General features: G+C 38.6%; 1 protein-coding gene across 2 annotated transcripts in view; it reads left to right on the top strand.

Annotated features, from left to right (window-relative positions):
* LOC118784535 (retinoic acid receptor beta-like) overlaps positions 1 to 17,250 on the top strand; it is a 79,552-nt gene that overhangs the window by 16,706 nt on the left and 45,596 nt on the right. The gene's annotated exons all lie outside the window — the stretch shown is intronic.

Genomic DNA, 17,250 nt, shown 5'->3' with positions numbered 1-17,250 from the left:
GGGGTCTGTTTTCTCTGGTCGCTCAGTCACAATGAGCGCAGATAAGATCTCATCATAAACACATCTTTATATTTAACTGTTGTTGGCATTCAGGTTCTTGAATAGGTTGCTCGTGTTACTCATGATTGTTCAAGAAAAAATGTTTATCTCTTAATTAATACTGAAAGTTCATTCACAGTAAAAAAAAAAATCGCAATACTGAGAAATTAAAGCAGATCAATGAATAATTGAAACCATTTCAGCCATAATCATTTAAAAATATAATTTACTACATAATTATAATAAAATATATTTTCAATGCTTTGAAAATATCTAGCAAGAGCAAAACAATAAAAAGCTGAAACAAGTTTTTTGTCAATAGGGGTATGTTGTCTTAATTCATTGAACACCACAACATATAAATTTTCTAAGCAAATCCCTGCTATTTAGTACCAATATTAAGCATTTGAGAACACACAGATGAATAGTTAATATTGACATGACAAGTGGAGAACAGTTATGAAATTGTATGGCTGATGCAATCTGTAGGGATACATTTCATCTTTTTTTTCCAAATCAACCATACAGGCTTTAGGTTTCAGAATTATTTCTGTGTGCGTGTGTGTGTGTGTGTGTGAGAGAGAGAGAGAGAGAGAGAGAGAGAGAGAGAGAAAGAGAGAGAGAGAGACTGTATACCATACTTAGTCAGCTGTAAAGACCAAGACTATCCAAGAGAAGCACAGCAGTACAGAGCTGACAATTGATTTCTGCCAAACTCTACATTACTTGCTTTCTGTACACTACAGCACTGTTTTACCCTTTGCTCTTTTTTGTCTATTTCCCCAGTCTTGTGTTTCACCTACACATGTGAATGCTGGTGTTAGAGACAAAAGCCTGAGTGGAGACAGGCCCATGTCATGTTGGGTGCTATCATTGGACCTGCAGCCTTGGTCCAGTCCAGCTTGTTTTGAGTGAGGATGAGGAATGGCTAGAACCCATTCTGTAGGGAAAGGCCCAAATGTTTTTCAACAGTACGCAGCCACAAGAAACAGCCCTCTCTAATTGAGGGTGTTTGCCTTGGGGGAAAGCCAGTGGGCTGTTGAGCCATATTGTCGAGAGGGGTGAACAAAAGATGCTTATGCTTTGTGGGGTTTTCTCTCATGAGGAGACAGGGGTGTTTATTTGCACAGATGCAGGGACGGAATCCTTCATAGTGGCACTGACACAGCAGATGTAAAGAGATTCTACCCCATGTCAGTGTCATCACACTGCCAGAGACAAGAGTCTGCCAGGGGACAAGAGAATCAATTAGCACTGTGTTCCAGGCACATCGCCCCTGTGAACAATGTTTCTGTCCCCCCCTTCAAAATGCCACGCTAGTCTGTTTTTCCTGTCTCCGCATGATGACATGTTGATGATTATTATTATTGATTAGTGCATAGCTAATAGGATAATACATTTGTGTGATAGTGCATGTGCATGTGGGTGTGTGATATGCATTTTTTATTAGACTGAGGAGTTTAAACAATAAATAATTAACCAATGTAATAGAACCTACTGGTGTGCATATTCACATACAAAGACATGCAAACAAACATTACATACACAAAACACACATATAAATACACAAATTCACATACACACATTTAAATGCTCATATATCTATATGTTACTTATAGATTTCAAAATCCATATATGTATGTATATGTAATTTTAAGCAAAATGAAATTTTATATGAAAAAGAAAAAAAAAAGAAATTTTGCTTCAAATATATGGGCTGGGTTCTCTGATATAAAGTGAATGGTTTTTTTTTTTCTGGAACAGTGCAGAGGAAAAGGGCATAATTCTATTTCAGGAAATGCTGAGGAAAAGCAGGGAAACCAGAGGGAGTGGGACAAGAGAGGAGAGGGCTGGGGGGGGGGGGGGGGGGGGGGGGGGGAGAGGCAGCGAGGGAAGAGGGAAGATGCAGAGAGGTAGTGATGTGGTGGAGGAAAGGCAAGCATAAAAGAGTGCAGTGTATGGGGGAGAGAGAGGGAGAGAGAGAGAGAGACAGATAGAGTCCATATCTGAGCTTTCGGATAGGGGAGGGAAAGGAAGAGGTGAGATGGTGATGGAGAGAAGAGGGGAGAGAGGGAGGGTAACCCGTCCCCATGTCTGGGTGTCGGGGAGGGCCACTAGCCCACAGGAAGGCCCTGCATTCCTGTCCTCTGGGTGACCCCTGTTCTGAGGAGTGCAGGAGTTATTGGGTAATCAGCCTCTGTCAGCACCTTGGTTATGCGGCATGGGCTGAATCCAATAATGTGAATGGAGCTTGTAATAGCACTGGTGAAAAGTAAGTTTACTGTGAAAAGAACCCCTGGAGTTTTTTTTTTTTTGTAAATCCTTTCTTTGGTTTTTTCTCTTTAGTTCATTTTCAGTTTACGTGCATGGCATTGTAGATGTCATTACTTTATAACGCAGCTGAATCTCTCTTCTCCTCCCCCCCATTTTCCTCTCCTATTTTGGCTCTCTCTTTTATGCATTTAGCTCTCCTCTTCTTCTAGACTTGACTGCACACAGCATATTTTGAATTATCTGTTTTATTTCAAGAATGAGAAACGGAGGAAGAAAATAGCGGAGGACAAGCGTGGCTGAAATGTATTGATTTTTTTGGCACCAGCTCACTTAGATTAGGAAATGCCAATACTGGAATCCCTTCCTGACGCCCCGGTTCATGTCAAGTTCACTTGTCATTTTCTATAATTTTGAAAAAATCAAGACCCTTAACAATGATGTAGTCAGCCTACTGTGGCTGCCTCAGGCCCCGTTATTGAATTTGCCAGTGATGGTCTGTTATTGCCATGGCACAGAATTCCTAATACTGAATGGAGGGAAAGATTTTTTTTTTTGATGGTTAAAATTTAAAAGGCAGTGACTATGACTGCTCATAAATGAACTAATTAGGATTCTCCATTGACTGTCTCTCAGACACTTAATTGCTAATTAAATCCCAATATCCCTAAGACTATTGTGCTTCACAAGAAGTAATGAAAACACCGTAAACATCATTTATTTTTTTAAGCATTACGAATGCTAACAATTACCGGTTTCAGTGTCTGTGTGCGAGTACAAGGATTCCGTAACCTCTCAAGCAACACGCAAGCGGCCGTGAAGGAGCGGACGGGCTATCGATAATATCACTGCAGAGGGAGATTAGGGGACTTTGTGTGTTAATCTCCGTGAAATCAGTGGCTTGAGAGCGAGCCGGAGATAGCGGCACTCCGCTCTGATGAGACGGGCCCAGGCTCGCTGTACGAAGCCGCCTGAGCGCCGCTAATCCCTCCCCTGGCTGCAGACCCGTCAGCGCCCATGAGAAGATACTCAGGCGTGGTCTGGGGGGAAAAGCACTTTCGACCGAATTCAGAGATTTGGGCTTTTCCCGGACAATATGAATGCATTAAGTGATTACGGCAGGGGAGAGTAACGGGCGTCTGGGGGGGAACTGGAAACTGGAATACTGTATTCATACATTTTAGCACACCCTCTTGTCAGAGCTGTGATGGCAGTCCAGAGATGTCAGTATGTCAACATGATGATTTTGATTTGAAAGATCCAAATACAGATGTTTTTTTTTTTTCACAAAAAATGAAACTATTACATTTTGGTATAATTTTAGTTTACAAACTATAAGCGTGGATCAAACCCTTATTTTTGTGAAAAGAAGTGCAGAGGTGGAGAAGAGCTCTCCTGCTTTTAGGAATCAGAAACCAATCAGTTTTATCATGTGGATATTTGCTTTCCTTTGATGTGAAACAAAATTTCTTCTCTAGGGAAGGGGATTCTCGGAAGAGGCTGAGCTCCTGTGTTATTGCACAGCAGCCTATGAGAAGGGCTCGTCATGACTGTCAAAGTGGAAATTACATCAAAGAATTGGCATGTATCAATGATTTCTTTTTATCTGCCACAGTACTCTGAAAACTCAAACACAATATTGTAGCAATCGAGATGTGGATACCCATAAATAGATCTTAGGTATATCATGTCAATTAAAACCAAAGCAGTAGTGATAGTGTTTCCTAGGAGAGAATGTTATGGTACGTTTGAATTTGTATGCTTTCTGGTATTAAATCATAGATATTTTTTGTTGGTGCTGTGGATCACAGATTTGTTGTTAATGAAGTGTAGGGGCAGCATTCTCATATACAGGAACAGTAGTTCAGGATCAGTACTTAAACATAATGCCAAGTCCGACAAGAAAAGATTGCAAGGTCATTCTATTGAATCATAACAAAGGCTAAATATTATAATAAATCGATCGATTGGTAGTGTATCAGATTGGTAGTGTATAAGCAAGTTATGCTTTGGCAATGATTACCTTTCTGCTGCCCCTGCAGCATTTCACATTTAAATTAGGATAATAATGCTGTGGTAGAATTTATTGGATATTGTTATGTATATTCTGACTGCAGTCAAGCCTAAAAACACATGTTTGAACTCAAAGGTAAAGAGGTGCAGACTGAATTTGTTGGATTTGACACCCCTGCTTCTCTTATACTGAAAGTCCATCTCAGACAGACACTGGAACACATACATCTATGTTTCCACTTACTTTGCTTTGTTAGCAATAACCATGTACTTTATCGTGCAGTTTAATTTATACCCTTACATGTCTATAGTTCCTCTCATACAGTATGTGTATTGTTACATATCATGTGCCATCAGTAGGACTGGGAGGACAGGGCCTCTTGAATAAGACACCCTGGGGAGTGTTTAAAACAGCACATAGAGACATAAAAGATGTGTAATGTGACTTGTGTAATGAGCAGATTGAGTCAAATGATAAATGAAGAGGAGCATCAGCTGAAAGAACTTGATTATCATTGCTGTACGCTGCAGAGAGACCTGGCGGTGAAGAGAGGGACAGTCAGTGACTTGAGCGGGCTTGGTTGCCTAAGAAATGACATTTAGCAGTGATCACATGAGCTACGTGGCTAAATGTTCATCTTTACATGTATCAGTGAGTATCCATTTAACCAGTCTGTATCCATTTATTCGTCTCCAGTATCTGTCTTGTATTTATCAATGGAATCAACCAGAGATCCAGGAAGAGAAGACATTAACATGAACAAAACACAAACCAAATAAGTCATGACAAGATTCAGACTTTTACGTTAAAAAGGAAAAGATTTTTTTTGGCACAAAGGATGTTAGTAAGTTAAATACACTAAATAAAAACTCTGGGTTTGCCTTGAATGAGTACCATGAGTTTTCCCCTGAAGCCGAAAGGAAAATGTGTTGCTCCTCATGATCGCTTAGACACAACGTGAGGTGTAATTACACTGTCTATATCGACCTGCATATGCACCAGGGGAGCAGTTGTACTAAGCGCTGTTGCCGCTTTGTCCTGAACAAGAGAAGTTTATTGCCTGTTGGTTTGTAATTATTTTCCACTTCAAACTACTCCTGCCCACCATTTCACCCACCATACTCAGTGTATAATCTAAGGTTCACTTTGGTTTTTTATGAACACATGAATTAAAATCCCAGGTCATCTATTCTAGAAGCCATAAACGAAATGCTTTTTATGTTCATATTTGTTAGTAGATATCCCTTGACAAATGGGACCATATTGCTTACACTCCTCACATTTATACAGCTGGATTTCTCAAGGGCACAGCTTCTGTATTCCATCTTTCTGGTCACTCTGCCACTTCAGTGAAAAAGAATAACCATGTTGTGAATGTTATTTTCCCTGTACAAGCATGTGTTCAATTCTGAATGCTGTCCGCTCAAGGTGTATTTGCCCTTATTTAACACTATTTAACATTGAAGGGTACATACCATGCAAACCATATTCGTCTTTTTACTCAGTCTGGAAGATCATTTTTTGTGCTTGTGTTTTGGGTCAAGACATACTGTAGGTGGAATGTATGCTGAAAGCAAATTCTATGCTGAAAATATGAATATGATATGATGCAGTAAAATATGGCATTTGATCTGCAGTGTCTGAGGCAATTTCGCCATACTTTTCAGAATTTGCACATGCTGTGTGATTGCATTCTACATGCCACATGTACAGGCTCTCCTCCTGACGACTGTTATAAAGATGAAACAGCATTGACACATACAAAAGGAAACGCAAAATAGGATTATGAGAACTGGAAACAGCCAGAGGAAAGCATATCTGCACAATGCTGGACTTTATAGTGGCGAGAACATCCCTTAGAAAACTTGTCATTTCTCAGTCTTGTGCACAATTAGATTGTGAGCCACTGCATGTGCTTTGATGTGTAAGGGAATTAAATAAACATGCAATAAACTGATAGAAATCATGTTATCTTTTCTGGTGTTCACTCTTTTATGTGCACGGTACTGACTTGTCAGCTTCATAAGTTATTAATTGCATGTTACAGTTGAGACAATAATTGGGTGAGAGACATTTCCACACTATACAGACAGGAAGTGTTGACTACAGGTTTTTGCACCCAGTTGACACTTCCTCATGTGTAGTCTCAGTCTGCACAAAGGCATTAGATGCAGCTGCAAGGGCCTGCATGGGACACTCTTTACACTATTAAAAGTGTAAATAGTGAAAAGCAGATTGTATGCGCATGTTTTGTTTTACTCTCAGCACTTGCCATGAGACTCAAACATCAGTGTTTTTAATCTTGTTTGATTGATGGAGGTAGATAATGTACAATTTTTAATGGTCCTTTCACATGCTAGGGTAGTGTGTTAAAACATCAGTTACAGCAGTAAGTAGTAACGCTTGTTTAAATTTGTTTCTCAAATGAAAGCACGTAAATTGCAATAAGATTCACCAGAAACATTACTACATGCTCCTGCGGTCATAATGGCACACAAGACCCCATTCAACGAGACAGCATCCATGTGTATACCTGTCCAGTATTTGTGATCAATGGTTGTTTAAATTAAATATTACAATTACAAATCAAATAGATAAAAAATGTTATCTATTTGAAATAAATGCATTTGCTGAAGAGTCCATCAGACCTATTAAGGAATAGCCTGTTTTGTGTGATGTCTTATCTCCAGAAAAAAAAACAGTGGGGAGATTGTGAATAGAGAACTACACACACTGTAATCCATAAACAACTGAACAACCTGCTGTGCCACATCTGGGTTGCAATAACCATTGGAAAGCTGTAACAACAATATTTCCATCAGAGAAACATCACCATCACAGTGGTGGACCCCACTCGTATGCAGATATTCTCTTGCCTGTACCATCACTCCACACTCCTGCTCCTACCATCTCAGTCCCCCCTCACGCCTACCAGAAACACCCTGTAAATCTTATCCACCCATCAATGAAACTGTTGAGACTGTTACTTTAATGACATAATAACATAACTACGGTGTCTGAATATATTGGCCACCAGCTATGAAGTACAAGTGAATTCATGTTATTCATGCGTTACACCACTATGAAGAGCTTCTTGTCTGGGGTCAGGAATGTGTCTGTGGAATGTGTGTGTAGGGTGTGGCAGTGATGATGATGTCACAGGGTGAAACTGATAGGGCTGTTCATCTATAACTGATTTGAGCAAGTCCCATCCTTTGCTCTATGTGTATTTTACTGGGACTCATGCTTTTGCACAAACAGTGCTCTAGAGATGTTTTTCATCTGTTAGGCTGCTACTTTCTGAGTTTTACTCTTCGCTGGCTGCCTCTGGGAAAAATGCTTACAGAAGACGAAAGACACAGCGGCCTTCACTGATGCTCTTAAGATTACAGCAAGCCAGCGCTTCTCAGCTTCCCTGATCATAGAGATCCATGCTGGACTAGGCAGAGGGGCAAAAGGCATCAGAGCCAGGAACAGAGGATGTAACGGAAACAGAACCAGAAATAGCAGACATGAGCAAAACAACACCAGGAAAAGGAGACATAAGTGAAACCTCACCAGGAACTGGTTATTTTTCACTAAAAATGAAAAAATTGAAAATGAATCCCTATAGAAATTTTTAGTTGGGTTTACCAAGAAAACGCAAAATCTTTACCATGCATATTTAGAGAAGTGGACCGACCAAACACTTTCGTATAACCTTTGTATAATTTTACAATATAAAAAAACCTTGGCACCATATAACAATATGTTGCCTTCCCTTTGCTAAAATGCATACAGTTCCAATCTTTAAGCAACCTCTTGTTAATCTGAAGTTTTGTTTAGCAGTTTTGGCATAGAGCGCAACCAGCTTTACCAACTTGCAGAAAGGAGAACAGGTCACCACTAAAACTGTGTGGGGTACAACGTGTAATATAACTGTAGGTGTCAGCCTTTGGGCTAAGGATTTGGAAGGAAAACCAGTATGTAATCTGGTGAGGGGTTATATCATAAGAGTTTGGTATCATGGATGTAGGTTTTAGTGAGGAAGAAACTTTATTGCAGCCGTTCCAATAAGAATTGTAGCTCTGCTGAAAAGACTGAAAAAGTGTAACATGAATTTGTAAGCATCAAAGTTCCCCTGGATAACAGCATTGACTAAGTCAATAAATGATAGTAAGAAAGTAATTATTGTATTTTGAGGTGCTCAGTTATGGTATTGATTCCTTGTGGGGGTAAATTTGATACTTCAGGTAACAGTCTGTGTAATTGGCAACTTTACAACCATATGCCCAGTGCTAGAATCTGAACAACACTGTCAATCCAACACTGTCTAAAAAATAAGGGAATTTTTTTAAAAACGGGAAAAGTCATCTATTCTTATGAGAAAGAAAAGGGGAAGAATGAGCAGTGGCTACCGCACTTAAGGGTTTGTTCTTTTAGGTTTTTCTTAGTTTTTTTCTGTTATTATGTTCTGTGTTTCTGTGTCTCTCTCTTCATGTTATGTGACCCAAAAATGCATTTTGTTCTACATTCTTCAAGTTCCCAATATGGGATCAACATGATGATTTTTAATTTAAGTTTCACAAAACAAAAAATATTACAAAAGCAAATTCAGAACAAAATTACTCACAGGACAGGATGCATATAGTACACACATGTGTGTTTAAAATAACCTGTGAGGATCTGAAATCGTGTTCTGCCAACATTAGTGCAATAAGCTGAAAGAGTAGTGCAAGGAATCATGTGTCACCTGTTACTTTGGTTTCTACATTCTCGAATAGGTTGGCCTCTTACCATGAACTCAATCAAAGCAAAGCATCCCAGTGGAGGCACCTTTTAGAGCAGAAGAAATGCATCCAAACTAGCTCTATTCTGGAACAACTCACTGGCTTCTTGGGATGTTTTGGCAAGATAAAGGTGCCTTTGAGAGTATTTATCAATTTTAACACAGTGAGTGGGTTAAGAGTGGGTGTTTAAAGCTTTCCTGACATTTTTGATCTGATTTTCACCCTGGCCGGGTGAGCTGGTGTGTTGGCCTTTGGCTTCAGGAGGTCAGGAGTTGAAATATCAGCCCTTCCTGTCAGACTGAGAATGGAGTCCAGACCAAACAAGCTGAGGACTCTGGGAATTGGAGCACTGGGAGGGTTACAGGGGTCAACAGGCACAACATGAGGGACGAGTGGTGTATGGATGTAGAGGGGCTGGAGGGAATGTCTGCTCCCAGGAACAATGCAGCGGAGCTTACTGACTTAACAGTGGAATGTCAACAATGGAGCAATAGGAGAAGCTGTACTCATCTTAGGAGGTATGTCAAGGCCCTGAATGCTGAGGCCAGTACACATTACTGAGGATACTGTGCAGACTATTCAGACGTGCCATCCCAAATGGAAGGGGGTCAGTCATCTGTATGCTGTCATCAGCATCATTAGGGTTCCAGCAGGACATAGCCTCTGTCTTTATGTTAATTACACTCCATTTGTTTAGGCCTGACCATGCATCTCAGTGTCATTATGGCCCAGACAAAATCCATCTGAAATTCCGGACAAGGAATGGCATTGTGCCCAGTACAAATTTATTTCAAAACCAGTGTTCATTTCTTTATTTTTTTATCTTCCTTTCGATATGCAGTAGATGATGTTTGTGACATTAATTATTTTAAGTGATAACTGACATGTTGTGTTTTATTATCTTTCTCCTTTAAGCCCATTCAAGTGCTGTGCTATGACAGTACCCTTATTTTTCTTGTTCATAAATGACAGGCCATTAGGAAGAAGGAATTTATAGGTTTTTAAGTTAAGATGCCTAACTTTGATGCACTTGGGGAGAAAGGAATACCATATCAACTCTGGAAGCATTTTCAGTGTTTTCCTGTCATAAACTGGTCTGGGGAAAAAAAATGTACAAGGACGTTTCATTGTTTTTTATCAGATTAAATGATCACCTGACAAATATCCCAAATGGATCAAAATGTCTTTGTATAGATAAATACATTTCTAGGAACAAAGAGAATATGAGCCTTTCTTGTTTTAAATTGTTTTCATCCATAGCGTTCATTGTTCTTACCTCTTAAAATTCACAGAGCCATAGGTGTTTCATTTGTGGCTTGTTTTCAAATTAATATTTGACTAGTTCAGTTCTGAGGACTGAGATGGTGTGTGGCTATATTAAAAAAAAATGAGTCTTGGAGTGGTCCTTTGAGTGTGTGCATTGAGCTCTTTATACAAAAAAGATTAATTATGCAACCAGTAACTTCTTGGCTAATCTTTAGTCTCATATAATCAAAGATAACAGACTCTGAGCCTAGACACATTCTAAAGAGGCTCCTGAGAGCTATAGAGTCTGTCACAGCTGTTGCAACTAAGACCATGAAAAGCAACTGATTACAGCACATCGGCTCTAGCCAAATAGAACCAAAATAAGATCACATTTCCCAAGTGCAAGCCTGAAGGAGATTCATAACCATGCACTCACATAGCAAAAAAGAGATGATTACAAAAGTTGAAAGCATTTTACCCTGCCCACTCTAAAAGGGAATCTCTGAAAATTTTTAAACAAACAAAAAAACTCTGACTAAACAATTTCCTTGTACATCCACTGAGCAAAATGGATAAAAACACAGAATACATGATGCATTGGACATTTTTATAATACATACTTTTTATGAAGAAATAAAGAGGAATATATACATTATATATTTGTATGTATGTATATATGTACGTATATGTGTATTTTTATATATGCATATATTTTTTCCAGGCAGCAAGATGAAACACAAATGAAATACAGCCGCTGTTCATTCATAGTGGGCAGCAAATCCTGGTTTTAAAATAAATGGCTTATCTTATAACCCTGTAATTACAGGAAGATTTTTGCCTCTTGTTATCACCCATGTGCTATCCTTGAAGTGTACTGTTCCAGTATGCAGGCCCCTGTGAGTTAGGCAGGGGGGATCTCTTTACTGCCTCTCAGTCACTCTGCTCCATTACTTCCAGTGAACTCTGCCGGATCGCGCTCACTTTGTAATTTACCCCCCTGAAATCGAGCGGCTCTCTCCGAATGTGTCCACTCACCCAGCCACGGGCCAGTGTTTCCAACACAGAGGCTGCCACTTGATCCCTTATCAGAGAAAACACCACAGGTGTAATTAGTGTTAACTATGGCACAGTCAATATCGATGGGCAGCTACACAAATCAGATAGCTTTTTGAACCGTGCAGCAAGAACTGATCACTTTTATTGTATAATGATTGGCTTTAAAGGTGCCTTTTGGCAATATGGTGCTGTGTAACATCTATGGGTAGAGCTGCATCCATGCAGTGGCCTCATTCTGCCTGTACGTCTCAGTAAGGAGATTTGAGCTGCAACCTGATTAACCCCTTTGGAATTACAGTGGTAAAATTGCATTGATATCAACCCGACTTTACCTGGGGATGCCTAGGAATGAGATTTGCCCTGAAGGGTCAATGAATCACTGACATTAAGTGGCACTGACAGGATATTAATTTCACCACACTGTACAGAACAAATGATGAACGAAATAAGGGTTTCCTAAGAATGTTGCAGTCTGATGGTCTACTTGTAAAATGCAGTTGTTGTCATATTATCCTCATTTGTTCTTGTTACATACTACAGTCCTGCTTGTGGAAATATTTGGCAAGGTACCAAGTACATTGGTACGCTCTCTGAATACAATGGTAGCCCAGCATGATCACTTCTACTGAGCTGTAGATGTTACAGTGTTGATAAAAAGTATCAATGACACTGCAGGAAGACACTGTATTATGCTGAATTCTGATGGCTACTGGGTAGTAGATTGAAAGGGAAAAGACCTATGGAACATCTTTTTCAAAAATGGTCAAGATGTATGAATCTATAGGTAGGCTTGAGTCATAATAGTTCAAAGGTGACATGTTTGCAGACAGAAATGGACCCTTGATTTTGAGGCCCTAGTAATCAGTGAAGGGACCACAAAATTCACATGTATTCAGCAGCTCTGATGGATTTGACTGTGTAGCCCAGGGATTTGGAGTAACAAGGGATTTGGAGTATATTAATATCATAAATCTGTTGTTGTTGCCATGATTATTTTTGTTCTTTTTATTACTTTGTGCTAGCAAAAGGTAACCCTAAATGAAAATGTTAGATAGGATAGTGTGTAAGAGACAAATTAGATAAGGTCTGGATATTGTGTAATAAGATAGATCTTTTGCATTGTGCATATTGCAAGTATTGCATATTGCTCAAAAATGGTTATACCTTGTATGGAGTGCCAAATACAATATGTGTTGGTAGCTGAACTACAAACAGACTTAAAATTGATAACTATTTCTGCAATTAAAATGTTGGAAAATTTCAGTATGGATGACACATCAGCAGATGATTCCTTTTCTTCTTAATTGTCTAATAATGTCTAGTAATGTAGTATCACTGCCCTTGTGCATGTGATATTAGATCATTTTAATTATGGCAAATCTGGCAAAAGAGACTGGCCATTCATTTTTGTCTTAGAACCTTTCTTTTTTGGCATAAAGGATGATTTCATGTGAATTGCAAAATGGTAGGGACCTGGCATGTATATTAACCCTGCACAAATATCAGGACAATTACAAATAAAGGTATTTTCTCTGCCTCCCATATTCAGTACACAAGCTACCACTGATATGCAAAGCTAAAATTAAATTTAACTGTAAATTCATAAAGCAATAATGCTGTAGCTGCATAATTAGCCACCGGTGGACTTTTAACTGTTTTTTCTTAATTTCCAGAACAGTAGTTACTCACAAATATTAAATTTGACTGATGGCAGACCCTGCCAAATTGATTTTCTCCTATCTCAACACCCCCTGAGCCTTGTATGTGATGTCCTCTCAGAACAGTATGGCAACAGGGTGCACCTTATGGCTTTCTGTGAACAACCAGTTAATGTAAACATATTTCTTATTTATTCAAATCTGTGCTTGCATTGTAATGGATATTTTCCAGCACACAGCAATTCCACAGAAGCTGAGTTGCCCCTGGAACAAAAAAGCATCAATGATTACATGATTTGTGGAAATTATCAAAAACAACAAAAGGTTCACAGCAGCTCCAAGCCAAAATGTAGTGACTTGAAGTAAATAAATACACAGATCCTAATACTGGAGAAAATCTACTTTCATTGGAACAGAATATTCCACCACATTTGCACAGACTATACTATTCATGAGTAGAGTAAGATTACTTTGGACAAGGTTCAAAACAATATACATATCTGTTTCTGTACACCCCTCAGAAATGAAATCCCTCAAAATGGACTGTACAAAAAATGAAATGAGCAGATAAAAGTTTAAAGTATGTTTGCAACAGAGAAAAGCATCTGATGAAACATTAAGGTTTCTTCACGAGGGATCAGAAGATACTGAAATGTCTTTTATCTTTCACATTATTGATCTTTGTGATGTTTATGAAAGATCTTAATTAACAAATCTTAATTAACAACATTGGTATGTACAGTGCTTTCTTTTGGGAAGAATACTGTGCAGAGCATGAGAGTGTGAAACATACGGACAAAAATGAAATGGCTGGTGTCAATTGCTCAAAATTTTAGCAAACAGCAAAACCACATGAACTGTAGCTCAGTGATTCGAAATTACAATGTGAATGTAATTCTAAATGTGTACTCTGTTCAAAATTAACGTTTTGGAATTTGAAAAATCATTTGAAAAACCATGTCCAAATCACCAAGGATTTCCTTTATTTTTTAATTTATTTCTTCAACAAATTTGATGGATGTTTTATCCAGTATCTCTATTTGATAAAGTATTATTTCTTATTTCTTATTATGTTTTAAGCATATATTTGTTTGATAACAGTAATTTTCAGTAAAAACAAAAACAAACCTCGACCCTCCCCACAAATCCAATCTTTCCGCTTTCTCAACATGCTGAGTGAATGTGTGATTATTGCAGTAAAATATACAAAAAAATCAATTTTCTATTGTGAGGAAAATCCAAAGCTACTTTCGAAGGAAATTTGCTTGGTTACTGAACAAACATTAGCCACCATCTGCGTTCAGTACAGATTCCTGGAGTGTAAAAGTCTCTCACCTCCAACAAGAGGTTTGCCTGATCTCTAGGGGTCTTGTGAAAAGGACTGCCTTTTAAAAGATTCAAGACGTGTAGCACAACAGCGACGCAATAGATTATCCCAAAAGCTACATTTATTAACTGCCTTAAGCTTTTCCTGTCACCAGGAAATTGGTTTTAAAAAATAGTGGCTTAAAAACAGCAAGCTATTTGGTGAGGACATAAGTTTTGTGAGATATAGGGAGCTGTCTGGCACATGTGGGGCTACAGTGGAATTTAATGGGATGTTTAGATAGTCATGGTGGTTTGTGACTCCCTGCACACTCCTCCATTCGCAACCCACTAACTGGAGGGCTACCACTGGAATGAAAAATGTCTGACTGAGGGAAGTGAACCAGACAAACTGTGAAAACTGTACCTCCCCCCTCAAGAGGTTCCCTAAGTATAAAATCTAGAAAGCACACAATCCCTGCAACCAGTCCCCACAAGTGCCTTGCTGACTGCACAGCTCTCTCGCTCTCTCTCTCTCTCTCTCTCTATATATATATATATATATATATATATATATATATATACACATACATATATATATATATATATATATATATATATATATATATATATATATATATATATATATATATATACACATACATATATATATATATATATATATATGTATATTTGTATTCATTCTCAGGCCTCGGTTCACAGTGAGTTTATATTACTTTACACTTTATCACAGAATTCTTTAATTTCTTAATTATTCTGTCCAAAGCACAATGAAAAATGATTACAAAGGTATAATGTAGGCAGAGCAAAAAATAAAAATGCCAAAAAAGGTAAGTCAGTGTTGTATAATGTCACATTGCAGCTGTAACAGAAAGACAATAAGATTGTACAGTGACAATACAATTGCACAACAACAATAACATAGTCAATTTCAATTTAAACAATGATGGGATGGCACAAACAGACAAGATTAAAATCAAGTTGAGTAATCTGATATCAGGCCAGTAACACAACTGTTTTCTGTGGTCTTGGAATAGATTCAAAATAAGAATGTTACTAACAACTTTAATGGTGTTCCTGAAAACGCATTGTTAACAATCAATTGTATTTTTGCAGAAACAAAAAGTTTGATTTTGATCTTCCAAACCTGGTTACCAGGGCAAGGACATAAAAGGATCTTCTAATGGTACACACATATAAATGCTTTCATTGATAGACTACAGAAACAGTATGCTTGCTAGCTGCAAGGAATCTTTAACTAAAACTAAATCTAACTTTTGGATGTGGCCATATTTATTTTATAGCTACTTGGTCCTGTCTGCACAGGCAAATGTTCCATTTTTATAGAAAAAGGCTAGCTAATTTTGCATGTTTTCCCTTTAATTATTTTCATTTGAATACAGTATTGGGGATCTTTAGACATCAAATCCATGTCTAATTTAATAGACAGGTAGCGGTAGATGCATCGAAATTTTACAGTTACAGCCAACCAATTTAACAAGTTAACAACCGCATGAATCCAAATGAAATGATTTTCAGACAATGGTCTAAGCATACAATATATTCATGTAAGACGCTACTGTGGATCTGTTGAAACCACTGCCGTGTGAAGGGAGAGATTACGCATACTCAGATTAGAATACAGATCAGATATTTTGTCACTCTCTGGGCCATTACATGTTGTTTTTAATTGGTGTGCAACAGCAATGTGAACCAAAGCTTATGTATCTGCTCGCTACAACATTACAGCGGAACAACATTTAATCAGGTTTTTGTTTGTACAAGGTGGTGTGTATATGTAGGGGAGATGTGAGAAAGTTCTTGGTGATGTTGAAATAACAGAGACGGAAAGGTATTCTCATATACAGTATATACATCTAGTTATTTTATTATTACTCCCAACCCATGCTTGGGTGAAAGAAAAAATCTGACTAGCACTGACGGTAACATCCCCTCGTTCACCCAGCCGTATAGCCACTGTAATTTTAAAATGTTGACATTTTTAGACAAACTGAGACCACTGTCTCTAAATTAGTTGCATTTCTTGTTATTTGAAACAGTAAAATAAGATGGAGAATGCAATAAAAGTTCGAACGTGCCCATCCTGTAAAACTGGCACTGGCTCGCGCTTAAACCATCCTGCATACTTTTCACTCGCCAGTGACCATTTGCTTTTCTCGACATTAGGCTGGGGGTACACAAGGGTGACAGTAAAACTGGGTCTCTTAAAAGGCGAGAACACGGTCATCATTGCTTGTGTAATACAATGTGGGGAGCTTGTTTTCCTTTCTCCCCCATTACCGTGTTTAAAGCATTCTTAGACCCTTTAGACAACATTTGGTACATGCATAACGTAATATCTTTTTGGCAGCGGCAACATTATAGCCTATCGCCCAAATTCTTCAAACCATTCTGTCTGTTGCTACTCCATTGCCAGGCGCAAACCTGTCAAATGAAAGCGAGCCATACCTAATAGTGAAACGGTTAGAATAGCTACGTGAACTTGAGAATCAGTAAATATCTAACTCAGATGCAGAGTAAAGCTCGCGTTTCCACTGAGAGCGCATGGTGGTTCTTTCGATTGAGCAAAAGACCACAAACCATCGTTCTCTGTGTTTCTTAAACCTGCCTCTGCTGCGAGTTTTAAGCTGTGTGAGAATCCTGGGACTTCGTGATGTCAGACTAGCTTCGTTGGGTCATTTGAAGGTTAGCAGCCTCGGAAGGGTTCATGGAAAGTTCACTCGCATATATTAGGCAATTCAATCTTTCATTCCCTGTGACAAAACTAGTAGGAAGTGAGCTGTGTGGAGGCAGGATAACCCATTCGTCATTGCAGGGGAGATGTAGTTTTGAATCGCGAACTGTGTTA

This window comes from Megalops cyprinoides, chromosome 10, assembly GCF_013368585.1.
Source record: "Megalops cyprinoides isolate fMegCyp1 chromosome 10, fMegCyp1.pri, whole genome shotgun sequence".
NCBI classification, from domain to species: Eukaryota; Metazoa; Chordata; class Actinopteri; order Elopiformes; family Megalopidae; genus Megalops; species Megalops cyprinoides.
Note: the sequence above shows the minus strand (reverse complement) of the source record. Positions and strands in the feature narration are given on the sequence as shown.